This window comes from Quercus suber, unplaced genomic scaffold (genome assembly GCF_002906115.3).
Source record: "Quercus suber isolate HL8 unplaced genomic scaffold, Cork oak 2.0 scaffold_409, whole genome shotgun sequence".
In the NCBI taxonomy this organism is placed as follows: domain Eukaryota; kingdom Viridiplantae; phylum Streptophyta; class Magnoliopsida; order Fagales; family Fagaceae; genus Quercus; species Quercus suber.
In genome coordinates this window covers 551,947-565,495 of record NW_027069860.1, presented here as the reverse complement: position 1 = coordinate 565,495, position 13,549 = coordinate 551,947, and the positions used below count along the sequence as shown (strand labels likewise).

Sequence of the window (13,549 nt, the reverse complement as noted above, 5' to 3'; positions counted from 1 at the left end):
CAACTCTGAAATTGTTTTTGGTAGAGTTTTAGTGATTAAGAAGAAGAAATCTCCTGGCAACAACCCTGCTTGGAAGGTTGTCAAGATGACTTGATCTTCAGCTTCATCTACCTCAACTTCTTATTGAATCAAGTGACATACTGTCTTAGTGATTCTCCTTCTACCTGTTGAATGTTGAGAAAATGGCTAGTTGGCTTTTTGTGCCTTTACCCCCCAATAAAATGACGAACAAAACCCTTGTTGAGTTGTTCAAAATCTGCAATAGTTCCTAGGGGTATCTTGCGGAACCATACTCTAGCTACTCCTTTCAATGTTGTTGGGAATGCCCTACACATCACCTCATCTAGGGTCATCTGCAACAGCATTAGCGTCTTGAATGATTCTATGTGATCCAAGGGATCCTTGGAACCATCATACGACTCCAACTATGGGAGACGAAACTTTGGTGGGAGAGGACGATTTAGTACTTCATTAGTGAATGGTGAGTCTGTCCTTTGAATCATCCTATCCAGATTCTCTCCGCCTTTGTCCTTCATAGCACTCTTTAGTTCGTCCATCTCCTTCCTCATATTGCGAAGTTCATTCTCCACCCTGGTGAAGTCTTCTCCTGAGGTCCTATCTCGCTTGTTAGCTTGAGAGTTTGGCTCTTTTTCATTTTGGTTTTCACCTGTTCGACGATGTTTTGCATTTTGGGATTCCATTGTCTTTCGCAGTTCTTCATTTTGGAGAGTCAGTTCTTCCACATTGGCCAAAAGGGCTTGAATTTGTTGTTGTTGCACAAAATCTGGCTGAGGTGTGGTCTCTGCTTCCATCTCGTACTCCAAGGAACTCTTTTGTCACTAGGAAAGATGGCTTGAATGATTAGTGTTCCCACAGATGGCGCCAAATTGATGATGCAAAAAATCAGCAATTGAGCTCCTCGTCTTAGCGGATGGACAATGTTGTGAATGGGGTTGTCTCTGTAGATAGAAAACCTGCAAAATGAACTAGGTGGAAGAATAACACGCCAATGTGGTGTCAGCCAAACTGCCTCCGATACTTAAGTTAGTAAGGGAGAAAATTCTTAGAAAGAAACAAACTGGAGAGTGATTTTCGTAGAGTATTTGTGTGTATGATTTGTTGTGCCTTGGGTTTCTGGTCCTTTCTCTTTTATATTTGAATGCCTAATCAATGGGCAATGAATCACTGTATTTATGCTCAACGGCTAGTGCGTTACATAATCTTTGTCTAAAGTTCACAACTCATTCTATGACCATTGCTCCGTCCGTTATGTTTCGTCATCAATGAGTGTAATAAATGTGTAACATCTTCTCTGGGTAAATGACGTTCTTCACGTAGTGACGACCATAAATTTCTGACTCATTAGATATTATCTAGGATCACACGTCTAAGTATTTAAAATTTAGAATCTCGTGGATATTATCTAAATTTCTAGGAACCACTTTTTGAGACATCACACACATATAATTTTTCTAATTTGATTATTGAATCTATATCCCTATTTTTGGTTCGTGCTTTCCACAAGTGGAGCATCTCGGTCGAAATTCTCAAAGTGCTACTTTGATTTCCTCTCACTCAAGGTTTTGAAACCCAGACCGAACCGTACAGTCCGACCAGGAAAACCACGAAACCTCTCAGTTTTGCAGTTTTTTTAGCTTCAAGAACAGCTCTATAGGAGAAAAGCAGGGACCCGTGCGAACCGTGGTCGAACCAAACGGTTCTAAGAACCATGAACGGTTTCAACGGTTCTCACGGACCCTTTTTTTTTAAAAAAAATAAAGCCTTAAACAGCATGACTATCTGTTTTTTCCCCTATATGGCGTCGTTTAGGATGCTCAAAGAGTCAAAATTAGAAACCAAACCAAGTCTCCATCATTCGGTCCTCAAGTTTAAGAAAAATCACCTCCCTTCAGACCCTTCCTCGCCTCAGATCGCCTCTCTCCCTCATCAGCCACCGCACTCCTCAACTCAGTCAAATCTCTAATAATATCCTCCACAACTCTCCAAATGCCAATCAAAGCTTCTGTCCTTGTCGGCGTTGTCGTCTGCTGCTGCCTCCAGTTGATGACCAGCGATCGGATCTCTCTAAACCAGTGAAAGACTCACTTTTTCTCACTAAGTTGCTTTCTCTTTTTTTGCTGAGATGATCTCTCTTTGGTTTGAATTTTATTGAAGTCTTTCTCTGTTGCTGTTAGGTAAAGATGTAAAGTAGTATATACTTTGTAAACAACGTCGGACCTTGTGTATCACCACAGACCACATAAATTGATGTATTTATTAATTATTATATTTAGTTTTTATCTTTGTTGATATTATATTAGTGTATTACAGTACCACCATTGCTACTACATTACTCCAGCTTTAAGCTTTTTTAGCTCTCCTGTTTTAATAATATTTTAATGTTAGATTTAAATTTGATAGTGGGTTTTGTTTAAACGAAAAAATTGATAGTGGTAGGTTATTAGTTGGTTACTACAACAGTGGTGTTATACTCATTATATCATCTACTATAATATGGTTATATACTTATTTGTTTATGTTTGTTCTTAGACCCCTTATAACACAATTGGATTAACCTAGTTAACAAGCCAAGTTATTACTTAGTCCAAATTCCAAATCTAGGTTATCACAATCAAACAATCATATCATGCATAGCAGGGGAAAAATAAATAACACAATGATATGATGACTCAGGAAAACCAAACCGGTAAAAAACCTGGGGAGGATTTAACCTAGATATCCTCAAGGTAAACTTGAATCCACTATAGAAAGAATCGAAGTTTGTACAATAGAACTTAGACCACTAACATTCTATTGCTACCCACCAGTAAAAAACTTATTGACACGACCACGTGCAAGTTCCGAGACCACGGACTCCTTCTTTCTTGGATTCTCCAGTAAGTACAAGCACACCCGCTTGTGTATCTTTAAGCTCTTATGGCAACAACTAAAAGATCATCAAGTTCTTGAAGAAATCTCTCTCTTGATAATCCTAAGCTTGTGTGAAGGCAAGCACCTCTCAGATCTCACAAGAGATTCACACAAACAGCAATATGAGCAACCTCTAAAACGTGGCTAGGGTTTGCCTTATATACCTAGAGCAAAACATAAAACCCTAAACGTTTTAATGAGCTAGGGCTGAGTTGGAATTCTGCAAAAAAAAAAAAAAAACATTCTGCCCGATATTCAATCAATCAAGTATAAGTTTCGATCGATCAAGCCAGGCCGAAAGTCACTAATACTTCTACAGCCACTCAATTCCAACTTTACATACAGCACACACACTTTGAGCAAGTCTAAACAAGACTAACAATTGTTTTAATCATGATTTGTCAACATTATACATTAGAGTTCTAAATACATAAGTTTCTAAGTCTTTAGAACCTAACAGTTTATTTATTAAGTTTGCTTAAGATTTAATATTTCTATTTGTCTTATGAAAATTATGATATGGAAAATATATTTGAAAGATAAATCTTATATTTATTTGGAGACTATTTTAGTTAATTTTTCTATTTTTACTAATTTAATGTATTTATTTATATTTAAAATAATTATTAAATTAATTATGACGTCATCACGGTTCGACCTTGGTTCAACCCCAGTCCAACCTTAAAAACCTTGAACCTCTCCTTTTTACGGTCCAATGGGTTTCAAAACCTTGCTCTCACTTGCAACCAACATTCCTAAAATCCGAATCAACTTTTGTTATGGAGAAGCTAATTTAGAGGCAGATGACTTGCTAACTATGAAGCACCGAATGACCTATCAAGTGCAAAGCACAGATATAAGTAAATGAGATTCTTTGGGTCCATTGAGTTGCTTTCCAAGAGTCTGGAATTCAATGGACAAATTAAAGCCCTGAAAGTTATGCTCCTCCTCACTTAAACAGTTAAACAAAGTGGGGCCGGATAAATATGAAATTCTCACTGCTTTAATTGTTCTTTTTTTTTTTTCTTTTTTTTAACAATCTTGTCTTCAGACACAACAAAAGAATCAGACTAAATTGGTCCAATTAAAAGAAAGGTTAAATGCCGAAAGGTTAGCAGTTGGTAAATATTGAGGAAAATGTTTCTTTGTATTAGTTTTCCCACCATCATCAACTAATCAAAATGCCGAATAAGAATAAATTCTTTCAACACTAAATTGAGTCAAATCCGAACATTTCAAAGGACGAAACCATCCACTATATAAATAAAGCAGAAAGCTTGAATGCTGATTCTTTTTCCTTTAAAGATTTCCCACCCACCGTTGATCACTTTACTCATTTCTTGACGAGCATTTGACAAGACCCTTGGTTAATAACTATAACCACACTACTACTAATAATGCCCCTATCAGTCAAAAAAAATATCTATTAAAAGAAGTCAAAAACCTTGGTTAATAACTGTAAGTGCTTGGAGTCAAGCATGCGTGCGAAAATTATTATTAAATTAATTAATGTCTTGCGCAATGTATTGTACATTATAAAATGTTTTGTAAATGTATTATACATTTTAAAATGTTTTGTAAAACAAATTATCATTATCTTAGGATTCATCATTCATATATAACAAGTACTGGTTAAAGGTCGTCCAGTTTAAGGACGACCATAACCACATCTAGGTCGAGGACGAGACAAATGGTGAAAGGTTGTCTGTATGAACAAGATAAGCCTATGTGTATTAAAACCAAAAGTTAATTCCATCAGGCCAGCTGACAACGGATAAATGCATCGGAACGGTTACAGAAGCAATAATGAGCCAACAACCACCCGTTACACATTAAGCAAAAACTTCATTGCCATTAAATGTCGCGTTTCATTTAGGAGAAAAATGCCTAGAGGAGCATTAACAAGCATAAATGACTCGCCAAAAAGCAAGCTATAAAAGGCAATGGAACCAAGGTATATGCTCTTCATAAAAAACTCAGTAGACTACAATTACACTACCCATTGAGAGCCATAATCTGAATTAGGCATCGGAGTTTCTTCAACTGGCATCATGCCAGTGAACCTTTTTTGTATTTCTTATCTTTTCAACAGGCACTGCAGCTCATCCATCGGTATTTGACGAGGACCATACTGAGGTTAATTTCCAGCTTCATCAATTTGGCGCCGTCTGTGGGTAAAAACAACAAGCCATTGTATTCCTATTGACAAAGCTCCTTAAGACCAATGGAGTCCGCTGCAACGTCACCCCTAGATCCTGTAGTGATGGCTCAACAGATCCAGGCTCTAACAGCTAGCATGCAAGAATTAATGAAGAAAAATGAAGAATTGAAGCATCGAACCCGTCTAGAAGGCAACAACACTTCACTTCATCGACGCAACCATAGCAGACATGATGAAGACGCTAGCAACCCTGAGAATAGCAAGGGAAAAGATGCTTCCGGGTATACCGAGCAATCTTTGCACAGTAATGATCACATGATGAAAAGCCTGCGAAGGGAATTGGATGAGGTGAAAAATGCCATGAAGGGGTAGACGACAATGAATCTATATAGCATGCTCAAACGAACAAATTCACCCTTCATCGCTAGTGTTTTGGAGTGCCCCTTGCCTCCAAATTTTTGCCTACCTTAGCTAGAGTTTTATGACGGTGCGAAAGACCCTCTTGACCACATAAGGGCTTTCAAGACAATTCTAAATCTCCAGCAAACTTCAAACGAAGTCATATGCAGGTCTTTTCCCACCACTCTCAAGGGAGCTGCCAGGGTGTCGTTTAGTAAATTGCCAGTATCTTCAATTGCAAACTTCAAATAGCTCAGTGACTTATTTGTCTACCACTTCATTGGGGGGTAGCACCACAAAAGGCCAACCTCTTACTTGCTAACAATGTGGCAACAGGAAGGGAAAAGCTTGAGGGAGTATGTGAAGCGCTTCAACAAAGCTGTGCTCAAGATTAACAAAGCAGACAACCAAGTCATAATGATGACCTTTCAAGCTAGACTTAACAATCCTGATCTCTTCTTTTCACTGGGAAAGATGCCACCAACCTACATGATAGATCTTCTGTTCAAAGCTCAAAATTACATGAATGGGGAGGACGCTCTCACTGCAAAGGGATTGACGGGAAAACGGAATAAGGAAGAACCCAATGACTCCCAGGGTAAGAAAAAGGACCGCAAATACCATTCCTTGAAAACCAAGGCTAGCAAGAGCAACCCAGAAGTCATAAAGAAGAGGTTGAACTTCACCCCATTGGTGATGCCTGTGAACAAAATCCTGATGCAGATTAAGGATGACCCTGGCCTAAAATGGCCAAAGCCGTTAAGCACGTCTTCCAAGAAGCATGACCCGAAGAAATAATGCCATTTCCACAAGGATCATGGCCACTACACCGATGAATGTCGTGATTTAAAGGAACAAATTAAGGAACTAATTCAACGGGGGAAGCTCCAAAAGTTATTCAAGAGAGATCATCAGTCTCGATCATGAACAGAAGATAAACCCCATGACAACAATGAAGACGACGGATGAGATCATCCGAAGTAGGCCGTAGGGGAAATAAGGATGATAACAGGCAAACTAGTATCAGAAGGATCATACAAGTCCCTAAAAAGGACTCATCAGAGGCAAATCAACGGTGTTCATGTCAAGCATCCCTCAACAAAATACCGTCACATAAAGAATGACGACATAACTTTCTTTAAACGCGATGCAAATGGAATCAAGCAACCCCATGACGATCCCCTTGTCATCATGCAGGAAATTGAAGGCTTCAACATAAGAAGAGTATTAGTCAATAAAGGGAGCTCAGTAGACATCATGTACATGACGGCCTACCAGCAACTGAGGTTGGACCATAAACGGCTTCAACCTTTCAAGTCACCTCTAGTCAGTTTCAGTGGAGACCATATCTATCCAAAATGTATCATCTCGTTAACAGTCATAGCAGGGATACATCCAGCTCAGGTAACAAAATAGGTGGATTTCTTGATCATTGATTATCCATCATCATACAATGTGATCCTTGGACCACCAACATTGAATCGACTTAAAGCCGCAACCTCGACCTACTGCCTCAAGGTGAAATTCCCAACCTCACATGGGATTGGAGAAATACGTGGAGATCAACTACTAGCCCAGGAGTGCTACCAGGTGGTACTAGCTTCCAAAGAGATCATGCTTGGATGGTTGAGGAGGAGCCTGAGAAGTCTACCAAAGATCTAGAAGATATGGAACTGGTAGAGGGAGATCCTACCAAAGTCACTAAAGTTGGAGGAGGTCTTGATCCAACATTGAAGGACAAGATTGTAGAGTTCCTGAATAAGAATCTAGATATCTTCGCCTGGACCCATGAGGATATGCCAGGTATAGACAATAAGGTGATAGAGCACAGATTAAATGTTGACCCCACAAAGAAGCCCGTTCAATAGAAGCAAAGGGTCTTCACTCCTGAAAGGAATAAGGTTGTCATGGAAGAAGTAGAGAAGCTTTTAGCTGCCGATTTTATCAGAGAAGTCTACTATCCTGAGTAGCTCGCCAATGTCGTCATGGTGAAGAAGTCTAATGGAAAATGGCGGATATGCGTTGATTTTATAGACTTTAACCGTGCTTGCCTAAAAGACAGCTTCCCACTCCTTAGAATTGACATGGATTCTACAGCTGGTCATGAGTTGCTGACCTTCATGGACACCTTTTCAAGCTACAACCAAATTCGCATGAACAAGGAAGATTAGAAGAAAATAGCCTTTGTCACTAGCCGAGGGTTGAACTGTTACAAAGTCAACCGTTTGGCCTGAAGAATGCAGGGGCCACATACCAGAGGCTAGTGAATCACATGTTCAGCAAGCCGATTGGACAAAATATGAAGGTATATGTGGACGACATGCTTGTAAAAAGTAAAAAGGCATAGTTACACTTGGACGACCTCAAAGAGACTTTCAACACTATGAGGAAGTATCAGATGAGATTAAACTCGGCAAAGTGCGTATTTGGGCTCTCATTAGGCAAATTTTTGGGATTCATGGTTTCCCAGGGGGGATTGAGGCCAACCCAAAGAAGGTTAAAGTCATACTTGACATGACCTCCCTAAGGAGTGTGAAGGAAGTATAGAGGTTAACTGGACGAATAACAACCCTAAACAGATTCGTCTCTAGGGCTACAGATAAGTGCCTTCCTTTTTTTAAGACACTGAAGCAGGCTTTCCAATGGATAGAAGAGTGTGAAGTAGCTTTCTAGGCCTTCAAGGAATACATGTCCAAACCCCTACTCTTAAGTCCGTCTGTTGAGGGAGAGGATTTGTTCCTTTACTTAGCTATATCACAAATAGTTGTAAGCTTGGCATTGATCCGTGAAGAGCTCAGGGTCCAAATGCCAATTTATTACACAAGCCAAGCCTTCCAGGGCGTAGAGATAAAAATACCTGAGGATAGAGAAATTGGCTTTTTCTTTTATCGTTGCATCCATATTTCCAAGCATATACCATCCTTGTCATGACAGACCAACCTCTCCGAAAGGCCATAGGTAGGCCAGATGCTGCAGGAGAATGGTTCGATGGGCTGTGGAGTTGAGTCAATTTGACATCGACTATAGACCACAAATGGCAATTGAAGCTCAGGCATTGGCTGACTTCATCGTTAAGTTCACCATGATGAATCAAGATCCAGAAGCAAATTACTAGGCAATGTATATGGATGAGTCTTCAACTACAGGAGTTGGAGGTGTAGGAGTGATCGTTCTATCTCCTGAGAAAGATGTCCTCAAGTATAAAGTCCAGCTTCAATTTCCAAAGATAAACAATGAAGCAAAGTATGAGGTGGTACTTACACGACTAAGGATCACAAAAGCCTTGGGAGTAAGAAACCTAAAGCTGAATTCAGATTCAAAGCTAATGGTGGGGCAGATAACCAAGGAGTATAAAGCGAAGGAAGACATGATGAAAAGGTACTTAAAACTGACCAATCAGTTAGTTTCTAACTTTGATGATGTCAAGATCACTCAGATACCAAAGGAAGAGAATTCAGAAGCAGACGAAGTGGCTAGACTTGCATCATTCGACAATGATGAAGGATGACCTGGAGTATACATAGAAGTGCAAAGCCTTCCTAGCATAGAAGGGTTGGATGTAATTTACGTTCAATCCAAAGGAAGTTGGATGGATCCAATAGTCACTTATATCAAAGATGGCATGCTCCCTCTAGAACCTTCAAAGGCCAGAAAGATCAAAGTAAGGTCACTTAGATTCACAATCTTGAATGACGAGCTCTATAAAAGGGGATTTTCTCAACCCTACTTGAAATGCCTCGACTCCGAAGATGCCATGTACACGCTAAGTGAGATCCACGAAAGAATCTATGGAAATCACTCAGGTCCACGATCACTCGTGGGGAAAGTGCTTCTAGCGGGATACTTCTGGCCAACCATGTAAAAGGATGCAACCAAAGTCATCTAGAGGTGCGACAAGTGCTAGTGGTTTGGAAATGTGTAGCACGTTCCAGCGGAGCACATGACGAACATTTTGTCACCATGGCCGTTCTCAACATGGGGGATTGACATTGTAGGTCCTTTACCACTAAGTAAAAAGTGTCAAATTTCTAGTCATCGCTATTGATTATTTCACGAAGTAAGTGGAAGTAGAACCTTTGGCAGTAATCATAAAAGCCAAAATACAACACTTTGTCTGGAGAAATATCGTCTGTCAGTGTGGGATCCCGAGGGTGATTATTTCTGACAACGAACGACAATTTGACAGCAACAAGTTCAGGGATTTCTGTGAGAAGCTGGGGATCAGGGATCACTATTCTCCCCTCAACACCCATAAGCCAATGGCCAGACCGAAGTTACAAATTGAACTTTGCTCAAGTTAATCAAAGCTTGACTTGAGGGGGTAAAGGAAGTATGGCTTAAAGAACTTCCCGGAGTTTTATGGGCCTATAAAACAACTGCAAGAACACCAACAGGAGAGACGCCCTTCAAACTAGCATTTGGAACTGAAGTAGTAATTCCTATGGAGGTTGGAATGTCAACCCTTAGACGCACATGTTACAACGAACACAGTAATGACGAAGGACTCAAACTCGCTCTAGATTGTTTACCCGAGGTCAGAGAGGATGCAACTCAAAGGATGGCTTTATACCATGAAAGGATGACAAGGTACCACAATCAAAGGGTGAAGCTGAAATGTTTCAATCCTGGAGATATGGTCCTACGAAAGGTGTCACAAGCCACCAAGGATCCAACCCAAGGAAAGCTAGGCCCCAATTGGGAAGGCCTATAAAAAGATCTATTACTCAAGAAGAGGGAGTTATTACTCAGAATATGTGAATGGAAAACCCTTGCCTCGTCCTTGGAATGTAGAGCACCTCAAGAAGTACTATCAGTGAAAAAGCTGACACCCAGGATCAATAAGTTCTAGTGTCTGGAGCACCTCAAGTTATTCACTAGCAGATAAGCAAGACTTTATTGTTTTCATGCATATGTTTTACTTTCAGAACTTTCCATTTTTTGTCAAGTATTATCCTTGTAAATCTCTATAAGCAAGGATGAATAAAGCAAATAAGGCACCTCCAAAGCCATTTCTTTTCAAATGACCAGATCTCAAACATTTTGCAGTGATAAAAACTCCATGTTTAAATCACGATGACAAAAACTCCATCAACACAATGACGAGTTTAAATTACAATCTCAGTGATAAAAACTCCATGTTTAAATCATAATGATAAAAACTTCGACAACACAATGACGAGTTAGATCATAATCTCAGTGATAAAAACTCCATGTTTAAATCACAATGATAAAAACTCCGTCAACACAATGACGAGTTTAAATCAAAATCTTGGTGATAAAAACTCCATGTTTAAATCACAATGATAAAGACTCTGTTAACACAATGACAAGTTTAAATCATAATCTCAATGATAAGAACTCCATCAATGAAATGACGAGTTTAAATCATGACATCTATGGTAAAGACTCCAATGACGAGTTTAAATCATAACGAAATTAAATCACAACAACGAGGTTAAGTCATTACTTCTAAGAAAAAAAAAAAAAACTATCTATGAAAAGACGAGTTTAAATCATAGCACTTGCAAAACAACAAGTTTAAGTTGCAATATTAGTGGCAAAAGAATTCGTCTGTGAGATTACAAGTCAGAATTATTCTCTCTAACAGTGACAAAGACCATGAGTTGGCCAACAGCATCAAACTTCCTGTAAAGAATCTCATCATGATTCAACAAAATAAGAAGATGCATTCAAGAAGAACTTCGAAATAAGACAAGCAAAAGCCTCAAAACCAGGTGGCAATATGTATTTTAAACAATTTCAAAGAGGCAAAAAGATGTTCAAAAATAAAAATTTAAGCCCCAAAACAAGAGGGCAACTGTTGTTTTCGAAAAAAGATAAAAGAAAAAGATATGTATGCTCTAAGAAGGGGGTACAGTAGATTCATCAGTATCCTTTCCTCCAACAGTGTCCTTCCCAGCAGAATCCTTCTCTACAATGGCATCAACTTCAGTTTCTTCTTGTTCTTGGCCTCATCTGTGAGAATTTCGGTGTCAATCTTTTTGAAGTCCAAGTTAGAGAAGTCCACGACCAAGCTATGATGCATCATCGTCCATCTTCGCAGAAGCTCAAAACCTTTAAAGTATTGAATGAATTGAAGATCCGAAAACTGCTCTAATTGCATGAACTTCTAGATGACCTTATCTTTCTTCGCGTTAGTCCTCAGGAGGGTAGCTTGGATCTCTTCATCCTTCTAAACAACAAGCACTTTCTCCACAAGCAAGGCTTCAGTGAGTTCTCTTTTTTTTTTTTTTTTTTTTTCATTCGCCTTGTTCATCTCGTCCATGGCAACAGTCTGGTCCTTCCTCAACTTTGAACTTTCAGCCTCGACAGATTCCAACCTTGAGTTGGCCACCACGGCCTTCTCCTCAGTGCTCAAATAATCCGTTATTATATGCAAGGACTTCCCGAGGACCTAGTGGGATAAAAAAGAAAGAGGATATTACGAGCATATAGATCTACGAATAAGTACAAAAGGATGCTAAAGAAGAAAAAGGGGCATACCTGCACCCATTTATGAATATGGGGACTGACCAACTCGTGAAAAGGAATAGACGACAAGCCTTTGAGTTTGTCGTCTATGATCACGTTATGAGCATGGCCCATAACAGTTGCAGGGATGCTCCTTCCAGCCTTGCCTTTTCCTTTTGAATAAGTAGGTAAAGGAGTAAAGGCTGTCACTTCTAAGGACGGAGTTGGAGAAGACGAAGCAACTTGGATGGATGGAAAAGCAACAGCTTCACCCTTCTCTTTACTCAATTTCCACTTCTTCAAATTCGCGGCAAGATTAGACAAGGGCTCGTTCTTCAATCCCCTAATATGAACATATTTTTCCTTGCTATACCTAGTGGCCATTTCTACTAAACCAAAAGTTAAGTAAGCAATTAGACATAGTAGAGACGAAGCTGACGAAGACAAAGGTATTCTGAGAGTAAAAAAATAGATGATCTTACTTTTCTCTTCTCAACGAATTTTCTCCAACACGTACTTTGAGGGTTCGGGTCCCAAATAGCAGTCAAACAAGTGACGAGGATCAACCAAGTTGTCGAAATCCTTGATTTCACAAGCAAAAGCAATGGCTGCACGAACCTAACTGCGATGTTGATCTTCCAACTCAGGACGATCAAGAGTTACAAAAATTGAAAGATAAACATTGTTAGGCAAGCAGCAGTGGTATGAAAGGAAATAAAGAAAGACGATAAAAGTATGCACCAAGCACAGGGACTTCCCATTTTCACATTAATCTTGGGACTTCCCCCTAAAAGTCATCAGATATGGTTTCCTAACCTGTTTTGGAAATGAAAAAAAAAAATACCGTGATTTCTAATCACGAAAAGAAAAGGGAAAGCCTTTGACAATCCTAGATTTCATATCCCAAGGTAAAAGCTCAAAATACCCATAATGGGTAGAGGCTTTTAGACGGTACAAATGCAAAAACTCATTTAATGTTATCATATCTCCATCGCAAGTGGACACCCAGATAGACATACAACTTATAATCGTCCTCCAGGCATTTGGCACGAGTTGACTAGGGGTGATTTGGAAATTATCCAAAAGTTGCATAATATATGGATGGACGGGGAAAGAAAAGCCACACAGAAAATCAGCCTCATAGAAGCACACTTCTCCATGGGCAAAGCTACAAGCTTTTTTGCTAAGACGAGGTAGTCTAATGGAGGTACCCTTAGGAAACTGAAATTTTTTCCTAAAACCATTCAAATGCTTCTCTGTCAAAGAGCAGATTTTAGAAAGGGCATGCAAAGGGGGCAAGGATGAAGACAAAGGCAGTTTTGACGCAACGATGTCAGCCACCTTACACAAAGACTCAGCATTTGAGGGCAACCCTGTCTCTAACTCACTCAACCTAACGTCATCTTCCCTATACTCAACAGTGACCATCTCCAAATGGTGTTGTATCAAGGAACGGCAAATCAAAGGGTAGATAGAGAACAAAACAGGCCTAAGTGCAGTAGAACACGACACAAACAAGCCAACCTGAGGACGCTAACCAGTGGAGTACTCAAGGAAAACCCCTAATCTAGCAAAGAAAAAGGAAAC

The 13,549-nt window shown here is 39.6% G+C and overlaps 1 long non-coding RNA gene across 1 annotated transcript; it reads right to left on the bottom strand.

Moving 5' to 3' along the window:
• Positions 1 to 11,212: 11,212 nt before the first annotated feature.
• Positions 11,213 to 12,871, bottom strand: LOC136062393 (uncharacterized). The gene is made up of 3 exons (XR_010624153.1): positions 12,445 to 12,871; positions 11,996 to 12,348; positions 11,213 to 11,906 (listed from the first exon to the last, which is right to left on the bottom strand). It is a non-coding gene; the product is annotated as an uncharacterized LOC136062393 (long non-coding RNA).
• Between the last annotated feature and the right edge of the window lie 678 nt (positions 12,872 to 13,549).